Below are 27,390 nucleotides of genomic sequence, written 5' to 3'. Positions count from 1 at the left end.
CTACGACAGTGTACATGTAAACATGAAAAGTGGAATCTTTCCTATAATAACGGATATATAGTGTCCATTCTCGAATATACCAATGTTTAACAAATGAAACGTTTAAAACTACAATCTACTACAACAGTGTACATGTAAACATGAAAAGTGGAATCTTTCCTATAATAACGGATATATAGTGTCCATTCTCGAATATACCAATGTTTAACAAATGAAACGTTTAAAACTACTGTCTACTACGACAGTGTACATGTAAACATGAAAAGTGGAATCTTTCCTATAATAACGGATATATAGTGTCCATTCTCGAATATACCAATGTTTAACAAATGAAACGTTTAAAACTACTATCTACTACAACAGTGTACATGTAAACATGAAAAGTGGAATCTTTCCTATAATATCGGATATATAGTGTTCATTCTCGAATAAATCAATGTTTAACAAATGAAACGTTTAAAACTACTATCTACTACAACAGTGTACATGTAAACATGAAAAGTGGAATCTTTCCTGTAATAACGGATATCATTCTCGAATATACCAATGTTTAACAAATGAAACGTTTAAAACTACTATCTACTACAACAGTGTACATGTAAACATGAAAAGCAGAATCTTTCCTATAATATCGGATATATAGTGTCCATTCTCAAATATACCAATGTTTCTCAATAAAGTTCTCATAATTAAATAAAACGTTGATTGATAACCCTATAAATCCCAGTGGGCTGAGAAAATTTTTTGATTATGAATGAATCGTGTCGAGTCCAACTTAAATTGATTAATTATGTCACGTAGATATGTAGTGTCTTCCTTCACTGAAAGTATAAAGTGATCACTAGTGGTAGGAATTGGACATGCTAGAATAACTTGAAAATGACTATGTTACTATATAATTCTTCAAGTTATCCATATAATCAACTTACATTAAAAATACATTTTAACTCAAGGGTTTGGTCGGTGTTAAGCACAATGGGCTGTCTGGATTGTGCTCACCACGTTATATATAAGTTTTAACTGGAGGTCGTTTTATTATTTCTGATTTATATTACTTCCAAAGATTACAATATAAAATAATAATAAACATATTCTTCTCTGATTTTATCGATATTAAAAATCCACATTTTCAAAAATAACTGAAGCTCTTATTTATTTTGTGTTTAGTGTGTGCCAGTGCTGTTGGAACCTATCTATTCTTCAATGCCAATAATTGAGATATAGAAAGATAAAATTGCACTAGAAAAGATATCTTTGTTTCGTTTTCAATTGAAAAATTAAACTTGGAACTTAGTAATGTTGATAATACTTCATAACATGTTGAGGAGAAACGAGCTGGTTTTTTCAACGATTTAATATAATCAAGCTTACTGTATAACTGGTGACCATTTTATATAATCAAGCTTACTGTATAACTGGTGACCTTTCTCGGCTGAGAGTAAACAACGAACACTTTGTACACGTGAAGGAAAAAATTTGAGTTGAAACGATCCGAGTGGCCGTAGGTAAAGGCTTTGTTTGTTTGTTTGTTTTGGAATTTCGCACAAAGCTACGCGAGGGCTATATGTGCTAGTCGTCCCTAATTTAGCAGTGTAAGACTAGAGGGAAGGCAGCTAGTCATCACCACCCACCACCAACTCTTGGGCTACTCTTTTACCAATGAATAGTGGGATTGACCGTCACATTATAACGCCCCCACGACTGAAAGGGCGAGCATGTTTGGCGCGACCGGGATGTGAACCCGCGATCCTCAGATTACGAGTCGCACGCCTCAACACGCTTGGCCATGCTGGGGCCCGTAGGTAAAGGAGTAAGTAACATGTAAAAAAATTGGTCTTCGTAATTTCAAGAAACTGTCAGCGTTTTAAGTGAAAACAAATTCCTCATACAACTGGTTTTTGAATACTTTTTTTTTTGCTAGTTGTCCTTTGCCGTGGAGTACGGAAAGTAGTTCTGTCTAATTAATCATAGTACCGACCACAACACATAAGTCGTCAAATAATCCTTGAATGTTAATGGCCTTACGCCTGTCCATAGAACAATGAAATCTTGAACGTGATAGTGTATGTTGGCAGAACTGTGATTTGTAGTGGATTCTTGTTTTATGTAATATGATGCATAAAGTTACTAAAATATGCTGCTGCCTTTGTTAGAAGAATGATCTAATATATTTTTTCATATACGAGCATTAAGGTGTTTGAAAATTAGCTTTGGATGTCCTATAGTTTGATAGTAAAGAATGTTAGCAGGTGAACACCTATTCTTTGTTCTATATATATATATACCTAGTAGTTTTGTTACTGATGTATTTGGTAAAGTTAACTTTAATATGTTTATTATAAGTAAAGAGAAAGGTTACAACAGTTTATCAACAATAATATTCTCGCTGACGTCCTATGTATTGACATAAAACTTCATATCAAAATAAAAAATACAGCACTATGTGTTATGGAAACATAACACTTTGATGATTTCAGAATAAAATATGAACTGTGCTGACACAACAGTCGTGGATGAGCCACTTGTAGAAGGGATTTAATTTGTTGTTTTTCTTTTCGAGTACAAACTTTTAGCTCAGTCATCTCTAAGTTGACTTGAGATCTAATTACAATTATAACTGAGATCAGGAAATCTTTCAACTGATGTATTTGATCACGCCAAAGGTCTCATAGTTGAATTTAACCCAATTCTGTCTAAATTAATTTCAACTTGAGAGTAGATTGGTAGAGATTCTTATGCGTAATAAAACCGAATCAAGTGTACACGCGCCCCGCGTTTGGTATTGTTGGCGCACAAAAATACAGCTAATAAACAGGGAAACAAAAGCCTCATAAACTGGTTTGTTCTAATTCTCCGTAAAATAATTTCAGCCGCCGCGACTATTGAAGATTTCCTCTTGTTTCAACATAAAATAAACAGCAACTTGTAATACATGTACTGTGCTAATATAACATTTATATAAACTCTTCATAGATACACCGTGCTAACATAACATTTATATAAACTCTTCATAGATACACCGTGCTAACATAATATTTATATAAACTCTTCATAGATACACCGTGCTAACATAACATTTATATCAACTCTTCATAGATACACCGTGCTAACATAACATTTATATAAACTCTTCATAGATACACCGTGCTAACATAACATTTATATAAACTCTTCATAGATACACCGTTGCTAACATAACATTTATATAAACTCTTCATAGATACACTGTGCTAATATAACATTTATATAAACTCTTCATAGATACACCGTGCTAACATAACATTTATATAAACTCTTCATAGATATACCGTTAGCAACATAATATTTATATAAACTCTTCATAGATACACCGTGCTAACATAACATTTATATAAACTCTTCATAGATACACCGTGCTAACATAACATTTATATAAACTCTTCATAGATACACCGTGCTAACATAACATTTATATAAACTCTTCATAGATACACTGTGCTAATATAACATTTATATAAACTCTTCATAGATACACCGTGCTAACATAACATTTATATAAACTCTTCATAGATATACCGTGCTAACATAATATTTATATAAACTCTTCATAGATACACCGTGCTAACATAACATTTATATAAACTCTTCATAGATACACCGTGCTAACATAATATTTATATAAACTCTTCATAGATACACCGTGCTAACATAACATTTATATAAACTCTTCATAGATACACCGTGCTAACATAATATTTATATAAACTCTTCATAGATACACCGTGCTAACATAACGCCTCTTCGTCTTTAGAAGAAAATGTACAGAAACATAAAATTCAACCCCTGATGTTAATTTATGCACCAGTAAAACCGTCGTACCTTCCCGCAATCCGATTACGAAATACAAAGGCTTTATGAATTAGAATAATACTTTTTTCTTGTATAAAATGTTAAGCGAAATATTTTAAATTATTTGCTCAAGCAATATATAAATATATATTATTTACAAGAGTTGTTTTAGTTTGTACGTTCACTCTGGCGTTGCAAGATGTTCGACATATTTTAGTTTAAGAAGGTACGTACATGTACCTAACCTGTATATAGGTAATGGACAAAATAATTCTTTTCTGTTCCTCACTTGGTATGGCCTGGCAATTAATTAACAATCTGAAGGTCACGGGATCAAATCCCGCCACCAAATTTTCTCTCCTTTTTAACCATGGAAGCGTTATGATGTACGGTTAATCACACTATTTGTTGGAAAAGAAATAGTAGCCCAATTGTTATCAGTTGCCTTCAGTCTGTCATTAAGTTCGGCTAGTATCTCAAGTAGTTTATCAAATGTTTACATGTACACAATAGTTTACATCTACAGAATAGTTTACATGTATACAATGATTTACATGTACACAATAGTTTACATGCATACAATAATTTACATGTACACAATAATTTACCCCAAATCCGTTAATGTTTATTTGTTGTTAAGTTCAAAGCTATACAATTAGGCCTGGAGTCGTTTGATGATTTAAGGCATTCAACTCGCAATCTGTGAATTGTGGGTTTGAAAACCCATCATCGAACACTTTTTCCCTTTCAGCCGTAGAAGTATTATAAGTTACGAGTGATCCACATTTCTTTTTAAAAGAGCAGGCCAAGAGGTGGGAGTGGTTGTTGTTAACTATTCTATCAGTGCTAAATTAGGAACGGCTAGCCTTCGAGTAGTTTTGTCCGAAATTCAAAATAAACAAGCTATACAATGAGTTAGTTATCTGAGCTGTGGATATGGATACTTTGACGATATTAGTTTATTAACTTATCGTTGGTCTACTGGGGACCAAATCTTTCAAAAACCCAGTAATTCTCGTCAGAGGTGACTCAGGACACTTCAGATGTGACTACCTCAGCTGAGTTTGAATTTGGTGTGATACAAATATTAAAATATAAATCTAACCGTTTTGGCAATTAAAGCATTTTCTTGCAATAGTTTTAATTATGGTGGCTTGCATTATTAAAAAATAAAATAGCACTATATATATATTTGTAGAAATTCTAATTCATTATCTATCGCATTCCAAATAAATATAATAATGGACGTCTATTGTATATAATACCGGTTTATTTTTACTTTTCAAATCAGTTATGTTGCCATTTGTAATGTCAGTGAAGATTGACTAACTGCTTGTAGTGTGCAGTATCATAAATTGAAAAGTGAAAAAAATCGGTTTATTTAGCGACTTCTCGTGTTCTTATCTTCATCTTTAAAATAAATTAAACCTTTTACAATCTACAATTAAACAAAACGCTGCGAGTTAAACTTTTCTCATTTTTTTTTTATCTTCTCGAACTATGGTCTACAGCAAAATGAACAAATTTCGCAACATTAGAAGCACAGCTGTGACGCTTTTAGAAATAATTTTTTTTTCTAAATATTTTTGTACATTTTATAAAAGATTTGTTTCTGGTATTCGTAACACTAGGGCTGTCTATATGAAGACATTTTATAAAAGATTTGTTTCTGGTATTTGTAACACTAGGGCTATCTATATGAGGACATTTTATAAAAGATTTGTTTCTGGTATTTGTAACACTAGGGCTATCTGTATGAGGACATTTTATAAAAGATTTGTTTCTGGTATTCGTAACACTATAGCTATCTATATGAGGTTTAATTTTGATCTCTTGGGCTACTCTAATCAGAGAAATTTCCAAATGTGATTAATTTTCTTCCTGTTTTTCTTTCGTCTTTTGATACAAAAAATACGTAAACTTTATTGATAGAAACACACACTTAGCTTCTATGATAATATTCTCAAATCTTCTACATTGATAGATATTTTAAATTTACAATTAGGATTTTAATTCGGTGTAAATATATCCACAAAGTTCCTCAACAAAAACAGCTCATATTTGACTAAAACTTTTGTGCACGTATAAAACGCCACGTGACCTATCGGTCTTGCATTTTGAGTACAGCTTCATCTAAGAGTAAAAGTGGACAGTTTTTAGTTTTTATCGTTCGTTATAAAAAAACATAGCTGACTAATATGAACAAAACAATAAAATGAAGGCATACGCAGATACGTACGTAAGTACTGGTTAAGCCAAGAAAACTAGATTATCAGTTTCTTGCTCAAAATTTCAAAATAACTACATTGATGACCAGACATACTGATGATCAGACCTATTGATGACCAGACATACTGATGACCAGACATATTGATGACCAGACATATTGATGACCAGATATATTGATGACATTATTGATGACCAGACATATTGATGACATTATTGATGACCAGACATGTTAATGACATTATTGATTATTCTTTGTCAACTTTTCAGCACAAATATCCCAAATGTTATGAAACTGTACTAATGAAGAGTGTTTTACTTCACGTGGTATTAGTTTAAACTGTACTAAAGAGTGTTTTACTTCACGTGGTATTAGTTTAAACTGTACTAATGAAGAGTGTTTTACTTCACGTGGCATTAGTTTAAACTGTACTAGTGAAAGAGTGTTTCACTTCACGTGGTATTAGTTTAAACTGTACTAATGAAAGAGTGTTTTACTTCACGTGGTATTAGTTTAAACTGTACTAATGAAAGAGTGTTTTACTTCACGTGGTATTAGTTTAAACTGTACTAATGAAGAGTGTTTTACTTCACGTGGTATTAGTTTAAACTGTACTAAAGAGTGTTTTACTTCACGTGGTATTAGTTTAAACTGTACTAATGAAGAGTGTTTTACTTCACGTGGCATTAGTTTAAACTGTACTAGTGAAAGAGTGTTTCACTTCACGTGGTATTAGTTTAAACTGTACTAGTGAAAGAGTGCTTTACTTCACGTGGTATTAGTTTAAACTGTACTAATGAAAGAGTGTTTTACTTCACGTGGTATTAGTTTAAACTGTACTAATGAAAGAGTGTTTTACTTCACGTGGTATTAGTTTAAACTGTACTAAAGAGTGTTTTACTTCACGTGGTATTAGTTTAAACTGTACTAATGAAGAGTGTTTTACTTCACGTGGTATTAGTTTAAACTGTACTAGTGAAAGAGTGTTTTACTTCACGTGGTATTAGTTTAAGCAATTATTGTAAATATTGATGCTTGATACAGCTACGCCGACTGAGTGGTACTGATCACAAGAAACTGTTAATATAAATTTCATGGCATTACAATTAACATTGTTTCAAATAGGAAAAACTACAACCATATGCTTTAAAGAATCTGGTTGGTTCTGTATAGTATAAATTTGTTGCGAATAATAGGGTGGCGATTTTAAAGCCAATGTAGGTTACTAGCGACTGTCACTTTCTTGTTGGTGTGTGTTGACAAAAAAATCATAATATCTAATCAGAAACATCTTAGGTGTGAAAAAAACTGAGACCAAGAAAAGATCGAGTTTGCGACTTAAAGAAATGAAATCAAAGATGGCGGACAAACTCGTAGCTACACTTATAGTATTGATAATAATATTACAGCAAATATATTTTTGTATTTTGTGTCGCTAACCATCATGTCCAAGTTGAACAAAAACGCTGCCTTTAATTCGCACAATAAATCCTTATTTACCTATCTTTTTCACGTCTAAGATGTTTGTGATTGGGTTTTCTATTCTTGTAATTAATAACAAGTTAGTATTAGTTGTAACTGGATATTTAAGTGAAAACAAAAATGAGTTTTACACTTTTTTAGATTTTCTGGTTTTTGGATACAAAAAAGTGAAAATTAATCTCAAGTGAATCTTAAACACAATAATTTAGACGCGAACACTGATTTGAATTTTAACCAGTATCAGGGAATCGACACGACACGATTTACTTCGGTGAAGTAAAGGCTTCTCACATTCATTTCGGATTTTCTGCAACACTTGAGAACACACACAGAAAATTTAACGAGTAAAGATTACTTGAAAGAAATTTAAGATTAATTTGTCACTTTAACGATAAAACTGAAGACTTATTCTATAGACATGCTTTAACTCAACTTTTAATCAGTTTCGTTGTTACTTTCGTGACAAAGAAACAATTTTGATGGCCTGTCAGTACACTTAGTTCAAGAATATTTGTTTGAAGTAAAAGAGTCGAATCATCTACATAGTTTCGTTTTTACTTAAATAAACGAACTGTGACTATGTTACCATAGCCTTTACAAATATGTGAATTCAAGTTAACATATCCTACATCAGCTTGGTTTTACCGGGAACATACTTACATGTTTGTATGCTAACCGGTAATAATTTCTAGGTAGCTGATTTACGTCGTTGAAGTTAATCTTACACGCTCTGTTTTATCACTGTAAAATAGTAATGAAATATGTATTTTATTATGTTTTTACCTTTTGTTTGTTGGCGAACCCCAGAGGGTAGGTGGTTTTAATATAAAAGCAGAAGGATGTTCTATTGATGTCAATAGAAAAACAGGCAAAACTTTCGGCGCCTGTCGTGTGAAAGTGGGTTTTCTCGGGGCACTCCCGTTTCCCCCCACATCAAATTCTTCAGGCATTGGATTTCTAGATCCCAGCCTAGGCAACCTTTTTGCCAGACCCAGAACCGGGCCGTTTGATTTGATCTGAATTTGAATGAATTACATTCATGTTCACATCTGCCCAACTTTTTCATTTCGGGACAGGTCCCGGCCTTTCTTTCCTCTGCTGCCTTTGCCTCCACCCAAAAGAACATTTAGTGAGACATTCTCCACCCAAAAAGTCAAGAATAATAACGATAATTAATTTATTAAAATAATAATTAAAAAAAAAACACCACTTAATCTTAATAACAATCCACGAAAGGGGACGAAGAGGAACTACAAAGTTCCTGAACACCCCAGTTGGAGAGAGACCTCTTCTGATTTCTCTCTCTCTAAACTGAACCCCTGCCACGTTAGTTAGTAGTTAGTTATTGATGTCAATGAGGTATTTTTATATTCAACAAGAACAGCCAATAAAGTTAATCAGTGTTAAATACAAGATTATATAAATAAACAAAAAACGGTTCAGTTACAAAAACGTACTACATAAAAAATATGTTCTATGACAAAATGAATTATGTAAGACGAAAAGGTACATAAAAATATGTTGTATGACAGAATGAATTATGTAAGACGAAAAGGTACATAAAAAATATGTTGTACGACAGAATGAATTATGTAAGACGAAAAGGAACATAAAAATATGTTGTATGACAGAATGAATTATGTAAGACGAAAAGGTACATAAAAATATGTTCTATGACAAAATGAGTTATGTAAGACGAAAAGATACATAAAAATATGTTGTATGACAGAATGAATTATGTAAGACAAAAAGATACATAAAAATATGTTGTATGACAGAATGAATTATGTAAGACAAAAAGATACATAAAAAATATGTTGTACGACAGAATGAATTATGTAAGACGAAAAGGAACATAAAAATATGTTGTATGACAGAATGAATTATGTAAGACGAAAAGGTACATAAAAAATATGTTCTATGACAAAATGAGTTATGTAAGACGAAAAGATACATAAAAATATGTTGTATGACAGAATGAATTATGTAAGACAAAAAGATACATAAAAATATGTTGTATGACAGAATGAATTATGTAAGACAAAAAGATACATAAAAAATATGTTCTATGACAAAATGAATTATGTAAGACAAAAAGATACATAAAAGTATGATGTAGGACAGAATGAATTATGTAAGACGAAAAGGTACATAAAAATATGTTGTATGACAGAATGAATTATGTAAGACAAAAAAATACATAAAAGTATGATGTAGGACAGAATGAATTATGTAAGACAAAAAGATACATAAAAATATGTTGTATGACAGAATGAATTATGTAAGACAAAAGATACATAAAAAAATATGATGTAGGACAGAATGAATTATGTAAGACAAAAAGATACATAAAAAATATGTTGTATGACAGAATGAATTATGTAAGACAAAAAGATACATAAAAGTATGATGTAGGACAGAATGAATTATGTAAGACAAAAAGATACATAAAAATATGTTGTATGACAGAATGAATTATGTAAGACAAAAAGATACATAAAAATATGTTGTATGACAGAATGAATTATGTAAGACAAAAAGATACATAAAAAATATGTTCTATGACAGAATGAATTATGTAAGACAAAAATATACATAAAAATATGTTGTATGACAGAATGAATTATGTAAGACAAAAAGATACATAAAAGTATGATGTAGGACAGAATGAATTATGTAAGACGAAAAGGTACATAAAAATATGTTGTAGGACAGAATGAATTATGTAAGACAAAAAGATACATAAAAATATGTTGTATGACAGAATGAATTATGTAAGACAAAAAGATACATAAAAATATGTTGTATGACAGAATGAATTATGTAAGACAAAAGATACATAAAAAAAATGTTGTATGACAGAATGAATTATGTAAAACAAAAAGATACATAAAAGTATGATGTAGGACAGAATGAATTATGTAAGACAAAAAGATACATAAAAGTATGATGTAGGACAGAATGAATTATGTAAGACAAAAAGATACATAAAAGTATGATGTAGGACAGAATGAATTATGTAAGACAAAAAGATACATAAAAATATGTTGTAGGACAGAATGAATTATGTAAGACAAAAGATACATAAAAGTATGATGTAGGACAGAATGAATTATGTAAGACAGAAAGATACATAAAAATATGTTGTATGACAGAATGAATTATGTAAGACAAAAAGATACATAAAAGTATGATGTAGGACAGAATGAATTATGTAAGACAAAAGATACATAAAAATATGTTGTATGACAGAATGAATTATGTAAGACAAAAAGATACATAAAAATATGTTGTATGACAGAATGAATTATGTAAGACAAAAAGATACATAAAAATATGTTGTATGACAGAATGAATTATGTAAGACAAAAAGATACATAAAAATATGTTGTATGACAGAATGAATTATGTAAAACAAAAAGATACATAAAAGTATGATGTAGGACAGAATGAATTATGTAAGACAAAAAGATACATAAAAGTATGATGTAGGACAGAATGAATTATGTAAGACAAAAAGATACATAAAAGTATGATGTAGGACAGAATGAATTATGTAAGACAAAAAGATACATAAAAATATGTTGTAGGACAGAATGAATTATGTAAGACAAAAGATACATAAAAGTATGATGTAGGACAGAATGAATTATGTAAGACAGAAAGATACATAAAAATATATGTTGTATGACAGAATGAATTATGTAAGACAAAAAAAGATACATAAAAGTATGATGTAGGACAGAATGAATTATGTAAGACAAAAAAGATACATAAAATATATGTTGTATGACAGAATGAATTATGTAAGACAAAAAAGATACATAAAAGTATGATGTAGGACAGAATGAATTATGTAAGACAGAAAGATACATAAAAATATGATGTAGGACAGAATGAATTATGTAAGACAAAAAGATACATAAAAGTATGATGTAGGACAGAATGAATTATGTAAGACAAAAAGATACATAAAAATATGTTGTAGGACAGAATGAATTATGTAAGACAAAAAGATACATAAAAGTATGATGTAGGACAGAATGAATTATGTAAGACAGAAAGATACATAAAAGTATGATGTAGAACAGAATGAATAACGTAAGACGAAAATGTAGATAAAAGTATCATGGAGAACAGAAGGAATTATGTATCACCACTATAGTCTTTCACTTGTGTCTCCACAACAGGCAGTTGCCGTCCATTCTACAGTCATTCACTATGTTTTATAAATGTTTTACATCGATACTGTAGTCTTTCACTGTGTTTCATGGGTTCTGTACATCGCTAGTATAGTTTTCACTATGTTTTATGGGTTTGTACATCGCTAGTATAATTTTCACTATGTTTTATAAGTTCTGTACATTGCTAGTATAGTTTTTCATTATGTTTTATAAGTTCTTTACATCGCTACTATAGTCTTTCACTATGTTTTATAAGTACTTTACTTCTCTACTATGGTCTTTCACTATGTTTTGTAAGTTCTTTACATCGATAGTATAGTTTTCCACTATGTTTTATAGGTTCTGTACATCGCTAGTATAGTTTTTCACTATGTTTTATAAGTGCTTTACATCGCTACTATAGTCTTTCACTATGTTTTGTAGGTTCTGTACATCGCTAGTATAGTTTTTCACTATGTTTTATAGGTTCTGTACATCGCTAGTATAGTTTTTCACTATGTTTTATAAGTTCTTTACATCGCTACTATAGTGTTTCACTATGTTTTATAAGTACTTTACTTCTCTATTATAGTCTTTCACTATGTTTTATGGATTCTTTGCTTCACTAGTATAGTCTTTCACTGTTTTATAAGTGCTTTACATTGCTAGTATAGTTTTTCACTATGTTTTATAAGTTCTTTACTTCTCTACTATAGTTTTTCACTATGTTTTATAGGTGTTTTTACATTGCTAGTATAGTTTTTCACTATGTTTTATAAGTTCTTTACATCGCTAGTATAGTTTTTCATTATGTTTTATAAGTGCTTTATATCGCTACTATAGTCTTTCACTATGTTTTATAGATTATTTGCTTCACTAGTACAGTCTTTCACTATGTTTTATAAGTACTTTACTTCGCTACTATAGTCTTTCACTATGTTTTATAGATTATTTGCTTCACTAGTATAGTCTTTCACTATGTTTTATAAGTGCTTTACATTGCTAGTATAGTCTCACTATATTTTACAAGTGCTTTCAATGAAAATAAAAACCAGAGTGTCATTATTTATTTATGTATTAATGTTTTTGTTTTAATTATGACTGTTTACTCATATTTATTAACATTTTATGAAACCGGAAGTTTATGTGCTCCGTAACATAAGTGATACACACCACTGCTTCAACTGAAGAAAAGAACAACTTCTGTGATAAAAGTTACTGGTTTGGTAAAGGAACTTGACATTGTGTGAGTCTGAAAGCATATAACTTATGAATTTCATGAAAGGTTATTAAATGATCATTTTGATCATGAAGTGTAAAAGAGTTGACGAAGACCTAATCTGAATTCTTAAATTGTTCTTTGTACGTAAAGCTGACGTGCCCGACCGGAAAAAAATGTATTCTAATCTTTATTAAGAAAGAACGTGAAAAAAAGTATATGTATGTACCTACACTTATTACCGTGTTGACTTCTGTGTTAATCTTAGCAAATTAAGGTAAGGACATTAAGATAAGTCTTAAGTATGACACAGGACATTAAGATAAGTCTTAAGTATGACACAGGACATTAAGTTAAGTCTAAAGTATGACACAGAACATTAAGGTAAATCTTATAAGAATTTAACCTTTTTCTTCATTGCCTCAGTATAAATTTTCAGTAAAGAGAATTTTATTTTAATATTTCAACTGACGGAAACACATATTTTACTCAATAGTAAAAGTTATTAAACTAGCTGTGTTATAACATAAAGTCGTTTTGCAACATTATTTACATGAATCGCTCATGAAACAAAAGATCTGTGGGAGGCTTTGTTTTGAAAATATGTATATTGTAGTAGCATTGGTTTCTAAGTGCACACGAAGTCTTAAGTTACATCATCGCCAAATTTCTGAATAAAGTTACCTATTTCAATAGCTGTTTAGTCAAAATATATTTCCTCAAAAGAAGAGCATAGAGGTTCTTACATAAAAAGGTGCCAGAAAGCTTTATGAAATCTTAAAGGTTGTTTTAGGCTTCAAATTACAAGGGAACTAGAACCTATCTCCAGAAATGATAACTAGTGCAATTATGTATGTTTATGTTTTTTTATAGCAAAGCCATATTGGGTTATTTGCTGAGTTCACCGAGAGGATTCGAACCCCTGATTTTAGCGTTGTAAATCCGAAGACTTCTAGTGCAAATCTGGTGTATTGTTGTTGAAGTCAATGTCTCAGTAATCATAAGAAAAGTAAAAATTATTTAAATTTTCGGATTTGAATGAAATGTTATACTAGAAGAAAGATCATATTGTGTTATATGATATGAAATAAAACGCGTTCTCTTCAGTTCAATTTTAAGTTATACATTTTTCTATTTCTCGTACCACCATAAGACTGTTAAAAAACAGTTTGACTTCAATGTTCGAACAAGATTGTGACAATATAAGCTAGCTTGCACATTGAACGTGACATCTTTTGAAGATTAATGATCTAGCAGTAAGTTAACAATTTTAAGAGTTCGATTTAAACGTGAGAAGTTTCCAGATTTGGAGTTGAAACGTTTACTGCTAATGTGTAACTTTAATAAATAGATACGCTCAACACAATCCACGTGAGATATTGGTGGAGGTCATGTTTGAATAAATCACTTTATTGTAATGTACAGTCTTTCTGTTTTTCTTCTAAATTTTTGTTTGTGTAAAGTAGTCAGACGTTGTTTTGTTCTGAAAGGAAAGTTGAAAATAATCCCTTATGCTCTAATATTGCACCTATGTGTATTTGCATGTTATTATTATTATTATGCCAAAATATAATAAAAATTCAATGAAAGATTTGTGTAATGAGAGTATTTTTTAATCAGTAACTCTCGTTCAAGTGTCAGGTGCCCCAAACAAAGCGTAATGCTATTAAACCAAAACCTCGTGGCAAATTAATTTCATTTGTTTCCAGGTGTGGTTTCTGACAACAGACACAGTTCTTGTAATTTTTATCGGTAATCTGTGCTTGAATATAAGAGAACACTGTTTCCATTGTTAAAATAAATATTTGATCTCCCTTTAAAAGGAAAAATACAATATTAATTTATTTAAGAATGGTTTAATATTTAAAATATACAATATTAATTTATATAAGAATGGTTTAATATTTAAAAAAACACAATATTAATTTTTATAAGAATGGTTTAATATTTAAAAAATACAATATTAATTTATATAAGAATGGTTTAATATTTAAAAAATACAATATTAATTGATATAAGAATGGTTTAAAATATACAATATTAATTTATATACGAATGGTTTAATATTTAAAAAAATACAATATTATTTTATATAAGAATGGTTTAATATTTAACGCACCTATTTCAGATTTAAACATAAGTAATTCAAATAACAAATCAAGCCAGTTAATCAAGCCAATGTTAATCCTTTGGTGACGTGAATAATACGGTTTTAGTTTGGCAACGTAACAAATACGGTTTGAAGAACATCTTAATTTGTTACTCTTCTAGAGATTGAAAATAGAACATATTGAATTTGATGGTCGGATTAAGGGTTTCAATCAACGTCGTTTCCTAGAAACCGTTTTATGCCGTCGTTTCGCTACACAACAGATCGAATCATCTGTGAACACAAACATTATACACTTTTTTCACATTTGTAGGTATAGCACTGAAAATCCGTACTTACGATTATGACTTACGTTCAAAGTTCATTTTATTAAAATATTGTACCTGGAGACAAATGCTACGATTCCGAGGCTATTGGTGGGTTCTACAATTAACATACACGAGTAAGCACAAGAATTTTCAATTTTTATTTCTTGTTAAACACAAAGCTACACAAAAATTTATCTGTGTTGCGTTCAGTGATATAAACCTTCTGTTCCCCTGAAGAGAGAGAAAGTATTTACAAGGTTAAACGGATATGATGTGGTTCATGATATGATTGCCAAGGGTACAAGATATTTTACCAAGTATAGGAAACATGATAAGAGCAAATACATTGTAGTACAGTTTTCTACCTGTGTTATTAACACAGTAACATGTAGAAAAAATAAAGTCAAACAGAGTGATAAATGTCATATTTATAACATGTGTAAAACATAAAAGTAAAACAGGGCGATAAATGTCATATTTATAACATGTGTAAAAGATAAAAGTAAAACAGGGTGATAAATGTCATATTTATAACATGTGTAAAAGACAAAAGTAAAACAGAGTGATAAATGTCATATTTATAACAAGCTTTTTGTCTTTGGTTTAGTTTATATTCGTCAAACATGTAGAAATATGGAAGCCAGAATTAAAATAAAAATGTGACAGATAAACTGAATTCATCGATTTATTATAGAATGTAACAGGTAAATCTCACTTTGTATAAAAATTATTAAATTTAATTAAAGTTGAGTGGGAACTAAATATTAGATATTTGGTAAAAAAATACAAATTTATTTTTAATAAATATTTTGGCTCAATTGTGAGATACTGAAAATATGTTGTGAGAGAAGGTGGGATTGTTTTTATGATCTTTTGGTTTAATTGCAAACCGTACGTTATAAAGTTAAACAGTTCAGTATCTGATTTTAACTGTTAATTCTTATTATAGTGGCACCAAAACTTGTATTCTTACCGTATGATCTGTTTTTTAATTGTAGTTTCTAACACATCAACTTTGTACGTTTGTTTACAATGTGCAATACACTGATACAGTGTCCTGCACAGGCAGCAAATTAGGTGATTGCCGAAAGGTGTAATACCCCATTGTTAACATGAGAGTGACCCCCATTCATATGGATAGCACATGGGGCTCGAGAGTGAGATAGAGAGAAAAATAAAAATTGGTTTATAGGATGTTTTTCATTATTTAAGGTATATTCCTATATAGATATATTCTTATATGGATATTTTGTTTTTGTTTTTGAGTTTCGCACAAAACTACTCGAGGGCTATCTCTGCTAGCCGTCCCTAATTTAGCAGTGTAAGACTAGAGGGAAGGCAGCTAGTCATCACCACCCACAGCCAACTCTTGGGCTACTCTTTTATCAAAGAATAGTGTGATTGACCGTCACATTATAACGCCACCACGGCTGAAAGGGCAACATGTTTGGCGCGACGGGGACTTATATGGATATATTTCTATAGAGATATATTCCTATATGGATATATTTCTATAGATATATATTCTTATACAGATATATTCCTATAGAGATATTTTCTTAGATAGATATAGTCACCCCGCTGGTACAGCGGTATGTTTCCGGATTTACAACGCTAAAATCAGGGGTTTGAGTCCTCTCGGTGAGCTGAGCAGATAGCCCGATGTGGCTTTGCTATCAGAAAAACACAAACTCAAACACTTATATAGATATATGTTTACATAGACATATTATTATATGGATATATTATTATATAGATTGCTAGAAGTATTTCCACATCTGTTCCAAATATTCAAATATTTTACTAGATTCTGAATGCTACACTTCATTGTGATATAAACTGTTTCTCATTACTTTGACTCTGACCATTGAAAATAAAGTCTTCACTGTCTTTCTATTAATAAACCAGTGTCTAGTCCATTTTTGTGCAAAGACTCAGACAAAACAGTAAAATACGGCACTACTTTGTAATATCGTATCCTCCCACAAAATAATTAAACAATATATTTTTAAATATTGTATAAAGTGTACCATTGGAGAAGGAAAGTCTGTAGTTTACTCCATAATTATACAAATACCAAAAGGTAAGACTGCTTCATGTATTCACAACTTGTTTAGTGTCTTTACTCACACGTCTCGATGTTCGTATTGAGCAAACCATTGCCTGACCTGATTCACTGCCAGGATCAGGTCAGTCCTCGTCTCAAGGCCAACATAGTCTAAAGTACGTTAATCGCATGACCTTGTTTCTTCAACAAGTACTCATCGGATGAAACGGCGTCTGACACGCCCTCTACACTAGTAGATCTGGTCTGACGACGACGCAACACAACCATCTTTTGCATTAGTGTCTTGCTTGGAAAAAAACTAATTATATACCAATTATAGAATGTGCCAGGCCAGGTGGAAAAACGTTCATTGTTATTTTACAAATTCATTTCAAATATGCTACTTACACTGAATTCTATCACGTATCTGATTTAGTATTTACTCGAAGGAACACAGAATATGGTGTTCAAGATAATATGATAATATAATATACTACTGAAGTGAAAAAGAAAATAGAATTGTGAACGTTCTATAAAAGAATATTAGGACAAATTTCCAATTCTGGTTTAGTAAAAATTAAAAACTTCGTGCGTCTATCAATTGTTTTCAAATCAAAATATGCAGTTAGATGTGATCTGGTGTTATCTTTCTGAGATAAAAAAACACGTCAAGGTTCAAGGCTCGATATTCCTTTGAACGTGCTCAGACTATAACTGTGAGTTATAAAGCGAACGTCAGTCAGGTTATTCGGTTAATTAAGAGTAGCTGTGGACTGCCGACCTTATGGTCAGTAGCTCTGGTTCCATATAGGTCATGTGTGATATAAAGTGTCTAAATACGTCGATGAGATATCCAATATTTTATTGCACATTACTTTGAGCATGACCATTATTTCATTTACAAAATAGAAATAAAATTACTTTGTACAGTTCTAAAGTCATGCCATGGAAAATATATTTAAAAAAATCATATGACAGCTGAATAATCTAAACGTCCCATAAATAAACTATAATTTACATTCAGCATTGTTCTATGATTTTCTTAATGAACTTTCATCGACGTCCTATGTCCATTTTCTAGGTCTTAAAACAATGTGGGTCAAGGGTCAAGATAAAATTACAAGTATATGGCAGAACGTTCTGTAATTAGCATTCATAAAAACATGAAGTAGTTAATATGATTTGATTTCATGAAAATGTTTACGGTTTTTGGAAAGCTAACGTCAAGTGTTGTTACTGTGTTGTTGGATCATCAATCGTGTGGTTATCCGGCTTATTGAAAATCATCTACTTTATAACATCATTAATCTACTATGATGGTACATTACTAATTTTTACGACCTTACACCTGTTGTATTTCAATCAGAGTTTTTTCTTATGTTCAAGCCATTTTTTTATTCTAAATACTTCTAACTGCCTGGATGATATCTGGTATTTCTGTCGGACTACTAACAGTTTCATTACAAGTTACGGGAAAGTTACAGGCTTTATAATATCACTCTTTATAATCCAAATTATCATGCTGGAACAAAGGTAACCATCAAAATCGAGTATTTGATTGCCTCTATCTGCGGTGTAAAAACTGAATGGCTAAATCAAAGACACCAAGCTTTCTTAATTTAGAACTGTTGACCAGAGAAATTTAAAAAGTAGAATTTGACCTTAACTTTTACAATGCATCTGTAACTTTAAATTACGGGGACAGTTTTCCAGTAACAGGATGCGAAATATAGACCCTAGGATGGTGGTCGAAGGCGTACCAAAGATCACCGAAGGCGTCAAGTAAACTTAAATATGCTTAAAGGTTAATAAGAAACAGGGTAGCTGTCGAAATATTTCGCAACCAACCTACCTCTGACCTAAATCTTATGCTAAGTGATCTGAAGCCAGTTTGGGTAACTCCGTACTGATTTTATCTGTATTGTCAATGACAAATTCATATCATGTTAAGCTATATGATTTAGTTTTCCTTGAGCTTCAGGTATCAATACATGAGCTAAGAAATGTGCAACAGTTTTTAGAAAAACTGACTTCAATTGCTTCTCTTCACGATTTATAAATGTTATAAGTGTTGTAAATGTTATAAGTGTTATAAATGTTATAAGTGTTATAAGTGTTGTAAGTGTTGTAAATGTTATAAGTGTTATAAATGTTATAAGTGTTGTAAGTGTTGTAAATGGTATAAGTGTAAATGTTATAAGTGTTGTAAGTGTTGTAAATGTTATAAGTGTTATAAGTGTTGTAAATATTATAAGTGTTATAAGTGTTGTAAATATTATAAGTGTTATAAGTGTTGTAAATGTTCCGAGATTATGAGCAATATTTTAATACTTAAAGAAGATACTTCAAGGTTTTCAAAATAAAACAGAATACAACTTATTAACAGTATACAACTTACTAACAGTATATAACTTATTAACAGTATACAACTTACTAACAGTATATAACTTATTAACAGTATACAACTTATTAACAGTATATAACTTATTAACAGCATATAACTTATTAACAGTATATAACTTATTAACAGTATACAACTTATTAACAGTATGCAACTTATTAACAGTATACAACTTATTAACAGTATATAACTTATTAACAGTATACAACTTATTAACAGTATATGACTTATTAACAGTATGCAACTTATTAACAGTATATGACTTATTAACAGTATACAACTTATTAACAGTATACAACTTATTGCTGTTCGAACATTTCATTAGGGAATATTTATTTGTATTTTGGAGAACGAAACAAAACAAATTTGCTCTTTCCAGAAGACGCTCGGCATGGCCAGGTTGTTAAGGCACTCAACTCGTAATCTGAGGGTCGCGGGATTCAAATCCCCGCCGAACCAAACATGCTCGCCTTTTCAGCCGTGGGATCATTATAATGCTACCGTCAATCCCACTATTTGTTGGTAAAAGAGTAGCACAAGAGTTGGCGGTGGGTGATGATAACTAGCTGCCTTCCCTCTAATCTTACACCGCAAAATTAGGGACGGCTAGCGCAGATAGGCCTGGTGTAGCTTTGGGCGAAATTCAAAACAAACAAACTTTCCAAGGAAACAAGTCACACTTAAAATATTTGCACTTTATTTTCTTCAAGGAAATGTGCACAAGTGTTAACCATTAATATCGTAATGGAGGTCTTCACACACTTAAAACACGTTTGTATAAAGAGCTGGGTGAGCGATATTTACCAAGTGGGTTTAAAGTAGGTCTACCTTAACACTTCACCGTACTTTCATTATGCGAAAAGCACACAAATATTATCTTATTTGCTATTAAAAAGAAAAATGCTTTAGAACCGTAGAAATAACTCCGAAAGATATGAATCTTATGTTAAACTTTATGACATGGTTGTTTGTGCTTTACAACAGATATACATATATCACGGTGTCAAGTCCTAGAAGTATATCCACTGAGGAAAGAAACTAAATACAAAAGAGATGGACAGGCATTGGACAAAGATTGAAAGTTGTGTGATGTAGAAAACATCTAAAAGTATCGAATAAATGCCCGAAACGTTGAAACTGTAAACAAAAATAGAATGTCGAATCATACAATTTAAAATAAGATATGAGCAATAATGAATCATTTGATCATTCATTTAAAAAAGAAAAACTTAGTCCCGCCTTTCCAATCCAAGAATATTATACTCTAAATTTAGCGCAGATGGACAAAGTGGACTTCATACATTAATCCCGTGTAATATTAACAAGTAAAAGTGGATTGACGAAATGGATTCACACATTAATCCCGTGTAATATTGACAAGTAAAAGTGGATTGACGAAATGGATTCATACATTAATCCCGTGTAATACTGACAAGTAAAAGTGGATTGACGAAATGGATTCACACATTAATCCCGTGTAATACTGACAAGTAAAAGTGGATTGACGAAATGGATTCACACATTAATCCCGTGTAATATTGACAAGTAAAAGTGGATTGACGAAATGGATTCACACATTAATCCTATGTAATATTAACAAGTAAAAGTGGATTGACGAAATGGATTCACACATTAATCCCGTGTAATATTGACAAGTAAAAGTAGATTGACGAAATGGATTCACACATTAATCCCGTGTAATATTGACAAGTAAAAGTGGATGGATGAAGTGGACTTCATACATTAATCACGTGTAATACTGACAAGTAAAAGTGGATGGATGAAGTGGACTTCATACATTAATCCCGTGTAATATTGACAAGTAAAAGTGGATTGATAAAATAGATTCACACATTAATCCCGTGTAATACTGACAAGTAAAAGTGGATTGACGAAATGGATTCACACATTAATCTCGTGTAATATTGACAAGTAAAATTGGATTGACGAAATGGATTCACACATTAATCCCGTGTAATATTGACAAGTAAAAGTGGATTGAAGAAGTGGACTTCATACATTATTTCCGTCTACTATTGACAAGTAAAAGGTATTTGTGTTCTTAATATAAGTGAAGAAGCTCTACTTCCTATTGAAAATTTTCCACATAAGTAAGTTCCTTATATTATAGTACAAGAGTATAAGGCACAGTATGAATAAAATTACACTGAACATGATCGTAAAAACCAGAAGGTAAATGTGTTTAGGCTTATCACGTGGAACAGGAAAGTTTATATTTTTTATAGTTTTTGATAAGAAAATGTTTAGCAAGTCGATTTATTATCAAGTTACTCTTATCCTCACCGGTTACTTTCCCAGAAATCTAGAATAGGTTTATTGTATCACCTAGGATTTGGTTGAATTGAAAACTGACTCTTACACTGGTTGAATAATAAACTTCAATGATTTGATAAAATATTTATCATATTTTACACTACTTACATATTAATTATTTATTTTAATTAAACGTATGTACCGATTGTATTTGGGTATTCCAGAAGGTAGTTGTTACCGAATTCCAAATCTGCGATGACGTTAGGTTTACTCTAGCATAACAAAACATCTCAAAGTTTATTGTTTTAAGACTACTTTAGGCAGTGTACACAGGGTAAGGTTGTGACTTTGATAGGCTATTTAGTCTGTTTATAGAGTGAGATGACGTATCGGCTTCTATAATGATGACTTCTTCAAGCCACCTCTGTACAGGAGGTTAGTCTGTCAAAACCAAACTCTGTTATCTTATAGCTTGTTGTTTTCTAATTATTCTTACTTTTTTATACAATCGTTTCTTCACTTTAGGCATTGAGTACAAATTGTTTTAGATTATACTTTTATTATAGAACAGTAAAGAAACGCAGGCATAACAATTAATTTGACACATCAAGAACCACACTTATAACCTTCTTGACTAGTTTTATCATCAGCTAAATTGTAATTCAGAATTACAATATATGGAATAATAACCAATACAGCTACACATAAGCATAACATTACTTATCTTACTTGCCTACCTTCAGTAGTTAAGATGCTCTCTTTATGAAAAGTTCAAAAATGAAAATTTAGAGTCACTTTCATAGGCACACATGACTTCAAATAGCAGAACTCGATTTTGAGACGAAAGGGACACGAGCCGTGTACTCGAAAATCCATAGTTTGGCAAGATAACTATTAGGCCATGTTAGATCGAACGACTCTCTAATACGATCGTTGTCCCTTATCTACATAATGTAAATGGTACTGCTTTTCGTCAATGTTTTGTTGTCTATGTATATTATAAGATAAACAAATTGATTTAACAGACAATAGTTTATCTAGTTAACTGATGTTTCTTAATCTCACAATACAAATATACTAGTTGAAAATAATAAAAAGACTGTGGATTCAGCCTACCTTCGAACAGCTGGTGGAACTTCTTTTATTATCCAGGACGTTTCACAAGTCCGAAACACGGATACAGTCTTCGAAAGATATTTTAACATTCGAATCAAAGCCACAACATAAACACATACCGACACAACAGACGGTCGGGGAATGAATAGCCCTGGTTACATGCGAATTGCTGGCTCAGCTCTGGTTGTTAAGCCTCGAAGCGAGACGCGCCAGGTAGAGGACTCTCTGTATCCCCTCTAGCTAGGTTGTAACCTGCAACGAAGCAGTAGGGGCCCTTGGGGGTCGGGAGGGGGTTGCAGAGTAGATTACATATGAATAGCAGTTACGCTGGCTGCGACTTCCTCTTTGGATATATATATCCAGGATGGATAGTTAGTTGTATGTTAACAGAGCGTACAGGTTGTGCAGAGAAAACAGTTAATTGCTGAGAGTAACTTAACCGACTTGCATTCGGTGAAGAGAAACAAAAAAATATTAAATAGTTTTAATATGAAACACGAGGACAGTGAACAAACTTTCTGTCACAAGTGAAAAGAATACGTTGAATTTAGTTCTCAGAGTTGTCGTGTTCTTTTAGCACTTTGTCAGTTCATAGAATTCAGCAACTAAAGCTGAGATATCTAGTTTATTTTTCTAAAAGTAATGACGCGTTTAGGAATTTGCTAAGTGTGATTAAAGTAACCGATACTGTTGGAAAATAAAGAATTTGGTCAAATTATTTTTGAGTTATTATATGTAATTAGCACTCGATTTTTAAAAATATTTTCAGACTTTATTGATATATAAAACAATACATGATATAGGGTACAAAATAGTTATTTTAAATATGAGTAATTATCCAGGAAAAACAACTTATGTTAGTTATCTCGGAAAAAAACATGTTAATTATCTCGGAGAAACCTCATGTTAATTATCTAGGAAAAAATTTTATGTTAATTTTCTCGGAAAAGCATATGTTAATTATCTAAGAAAAACTTATGGCAATTATTTAGAAAAAAACTTATGTTAATTATCTAGGAAAAACTGTATGGTAATTATCTGAGTAAAAACTTATGTTACTTATCTATGAAAAAATCTTATGTTAATTATGTAGGAAAAATAACTTATGTTAACTGATAGCAGTAAGACATCCATTACATAAATAAACTTACAGAAGCACCGTTCGCTTTAGAAATAACTAATATACATTTATTGATTGATAAAACTATGTGTGACTTATAAAAAAATCACGTACAAGCACCAGTAACCTTCTAGACTATTATTGACTTGGATATGCTGTTAAAACAGTGATATTGTTATAGCCACAAGAATACATTGTAGGAACAGTTATAAATTGTTTTTTATTGCTACAAGAGATAACTCTAAGAACTGTTATAACTTATATCGCTACAGGAGTAAACAGTTATATAAAAGACCTACACTCTCATCACGAAAATAACGGAATATTTTGACATTCTTGATAATCAGCATAAAATACTCGGTTACAGTTGTGTTGAAAAGTTTTCCTACAATCTCCCATTTAATTACGTTTTAAAACACTTGTTAAAGGATTTTCAAATAATATAGTATATCAAGATGTCCATATTTGTAATGTAATAGTTACAAATAGGTGACCTTTGCAACTAAACAAGTTTATATCCATTTACAAAACACTGTAAGCAAATTTTGTTTTCGAACAAACTTACCAAGTGACCATATGTATTTCGAATGGATTGCTAAAACGATTATTCCAGTGGCTATAAATAAATCTTTTATTACAGTATATTTCAAGAGTGTAACAATATTCTATAATTGTTCTTATTGTTTTATAAAGTTAAAGTATCTGTTAACAGTGCCAGAATCGTATCTCTTATAACTTTCTTAGAGTTAACTCCTATTACGATAACGAAATTTCTTGTAACTGTTCCTACTGTGGTTATAACGAAATATTTTCTAATTACTCTCTTGATCCCGACAAAATTACTGTTCTTGTTGATTATGTTTTCTTATCCTGCACCTATTGTAGTCACTGTTGTTGTTGATTGTGTATTCCTACCCTGCATCTATCTTAGTCACTTTTTATATGCAAAAACGGCTCGTTTGGGTTGAGAAAATATGTAAAATATGTAAAATATTTTCTCAACCCAAACGAGCCGTTTTTGCATATAAATTTCTCAGCAAGTGATTTTTTCGACATCACTGATTATCTTAGTCACTGTTGTTGTTGATTGTGTATTCCTACCCTGCACCTATCTTAGTCAATGTTGATGATGATTGTGTATTCCTACCCTGCACCTATTATAGTGACTGTTGTTGTTAATTGTTTATTCCTACCCTGCTCCTATTGTAGTCACTGTTGTTGTTGATTGTGTATTCCTACCCTGCACCTAATGTAGTCACTGTTGTTGTTGATTGTGTATTCCTACCCTGCACCTATTATAGTCACTGTTGCTGTTCATTGTGTATTCCTACCCTGCACCTATCGTATTCATTGTTGTTGTTGATTGTGTATTCCTACAATGCACCTATTGTAGTCACTGTTGTTGTTGATTGTGTATTCCTACCCTGCATCTATCTTAGTCACTTTTTATATGCAAAAACGGCTCGTTTGGGTTGAGAAAATATGCAAAATATGTAAAATATTTTCTCAACCCAAACGAGCCGTTTTTGCATATAAATTTCTCAACAAGTGGGTTTTTCGACATCACTGATTATCTTAGTCACTGTTGTTGTTGATTGTGTATTCCTACCCTGCACCTATCTTAGTCAATGTTGATGATGATTGTGTATTCCTACCCTGCACCTATTGTAGTCACTGTTGTTGTTGATTGTTTATTCCTACCCTGCTCCTATTGTAGTCACTGTTGTTGTTGATTGTGTATTCCTACCCTGCACCTAATGTAGTCACTGTTGTTGTTGATTGTGTATTCCTATTCTGCACCTATTATAGTCACTGTTGTTGTTCATTGTGTATTCCTACCCTGCACCTATCGTATTCATTGTTGTTGTTGATTGTGTATTCCTACAATGCACCTATTGTAGTCACTGTTGTTGTTGATTGTGTATTCCAACCCTGCACCTATTGTAGTCACTGTTGTTATTGATTGTGTTTTCTTATCCTGCACCTATCTTAGTCACTGTTGCTGTTGATTGTTTATTCTTACTCTGCACCTATCGTAGTCATTGTTGTTGTTGATTGTTTATTCCTACCCTGCACCTATCATAGTCACTGTTGTTGTTGATTGTGTATTCCTACCTTGCACCTATTGTAATCACTGTTGTTGTTGATTGAGCATTCCTACCCTGCACCTGTTGTAGTCGCTGTTGTTGTTGATTGTGTATTCCTAACCTGCACCTATTGCAGTCGCTGTTGTTGTTGATTATGTATTCATTTCCTACACTTATTTTAGTCACTGTTGTTGTTGATTGTTTATTCCTACCATGCACCTGTTGTAGTCGCTGTTGTTGTTGATTGTGTATTCCTACCCTGCACCTGTTGCAGTCGCTGTTGTTGTTGATTTTGTATTCCTACCCTGCACCTATCTAAATCACTGTTGCTGTTGCTTGTGTGTTCTTTTCCTACACCTATCTTAGTCATTGTTCTTGTTGATTGTTTATTCCTACCCTGCACCTATCATAGTCACTGTTGTTGTTTATTGTTTATTCCTACCCTGCTCCTATCGTAGTCACTGTTGTTGTTTATTGTTTATTCCTACCCTGCACCTATTGTAGTCACTGTTGTTGTTGATTGTGTATTCTTATCCTGCACCAATCTAAGTCACTGTTGCTGTTGATTGTGTATTCCTTTCCTACACCGATCTTAGTCACTGTTGTTTTTGAATGTGTATTCCTACCATGCACCTATTGTAGTCACTGTTGTTGATTTTGTATTCCTACCCTGCACCTATCGTAGTCGTTTTTGTTGGCTGTGTATTCCTACCCTGCACCTATTGTAGTCATGTTGTTAGTAATTGTGTATTCCTATATTTAGAGGAACCACATTATGCCGCAGTCCCAGATTTTTTTAGTTATTAAATTGCTTCACGACATTAATAAGTGAGTATAAAGAAGATATTTTAAACTGTTGCTGTAGTTTTCACGTTGAATAAATTAATATGAGAACACTTAATTAGAAAATGCTTTTCTTTTGGGTTCGTCACAAAAATAATAATTTTGAATACGTTAATCAGGTTTACCTTCACATAATATCCATACTTCAATGTTCCTAAATATCGT

General features: G+C 31.6%; 1 protein-coding gene across 1 annotated transcript in view; it reads right to left on the bottom strand.

Moving 5' to 3' along the window:
- LOC143248209 (uncharacterized) overlaps window positions 1–23,609 on the bottom strand; it is a gene marked incomplete at its 3' end in the record, with an annotated part of 49,492 nt that extends 25,883 nt beyond the window's left edge. Inside the window, exon 1 of the mRNA XM_076496641.1 lies at window positions 23,176–23,609. The remainder of the gene's footprint in view (window positions 1–23,175) is intronic.
- Window positions 23,610–27,390: the final 3,781 nt, after the last annotated feature.

This window comes from Tachypleus tridentatus, chromosome 4 (genome assembly GCF_004210375.1).
Source record: "Tachypleus tridentatus isolate NWPU-2018 chromosome 4, ASM421037v1, whole genome shotgun sequence".
NCBI lineage: Eukaryota > Metazoa > Arthropoda > Merostomata > Xiphosura > Limulidae > Tachypleus > Tachypleus tridentatus.
This window is presented reverse-complemented; position numbering and strand designations above follow the sequence as displayed.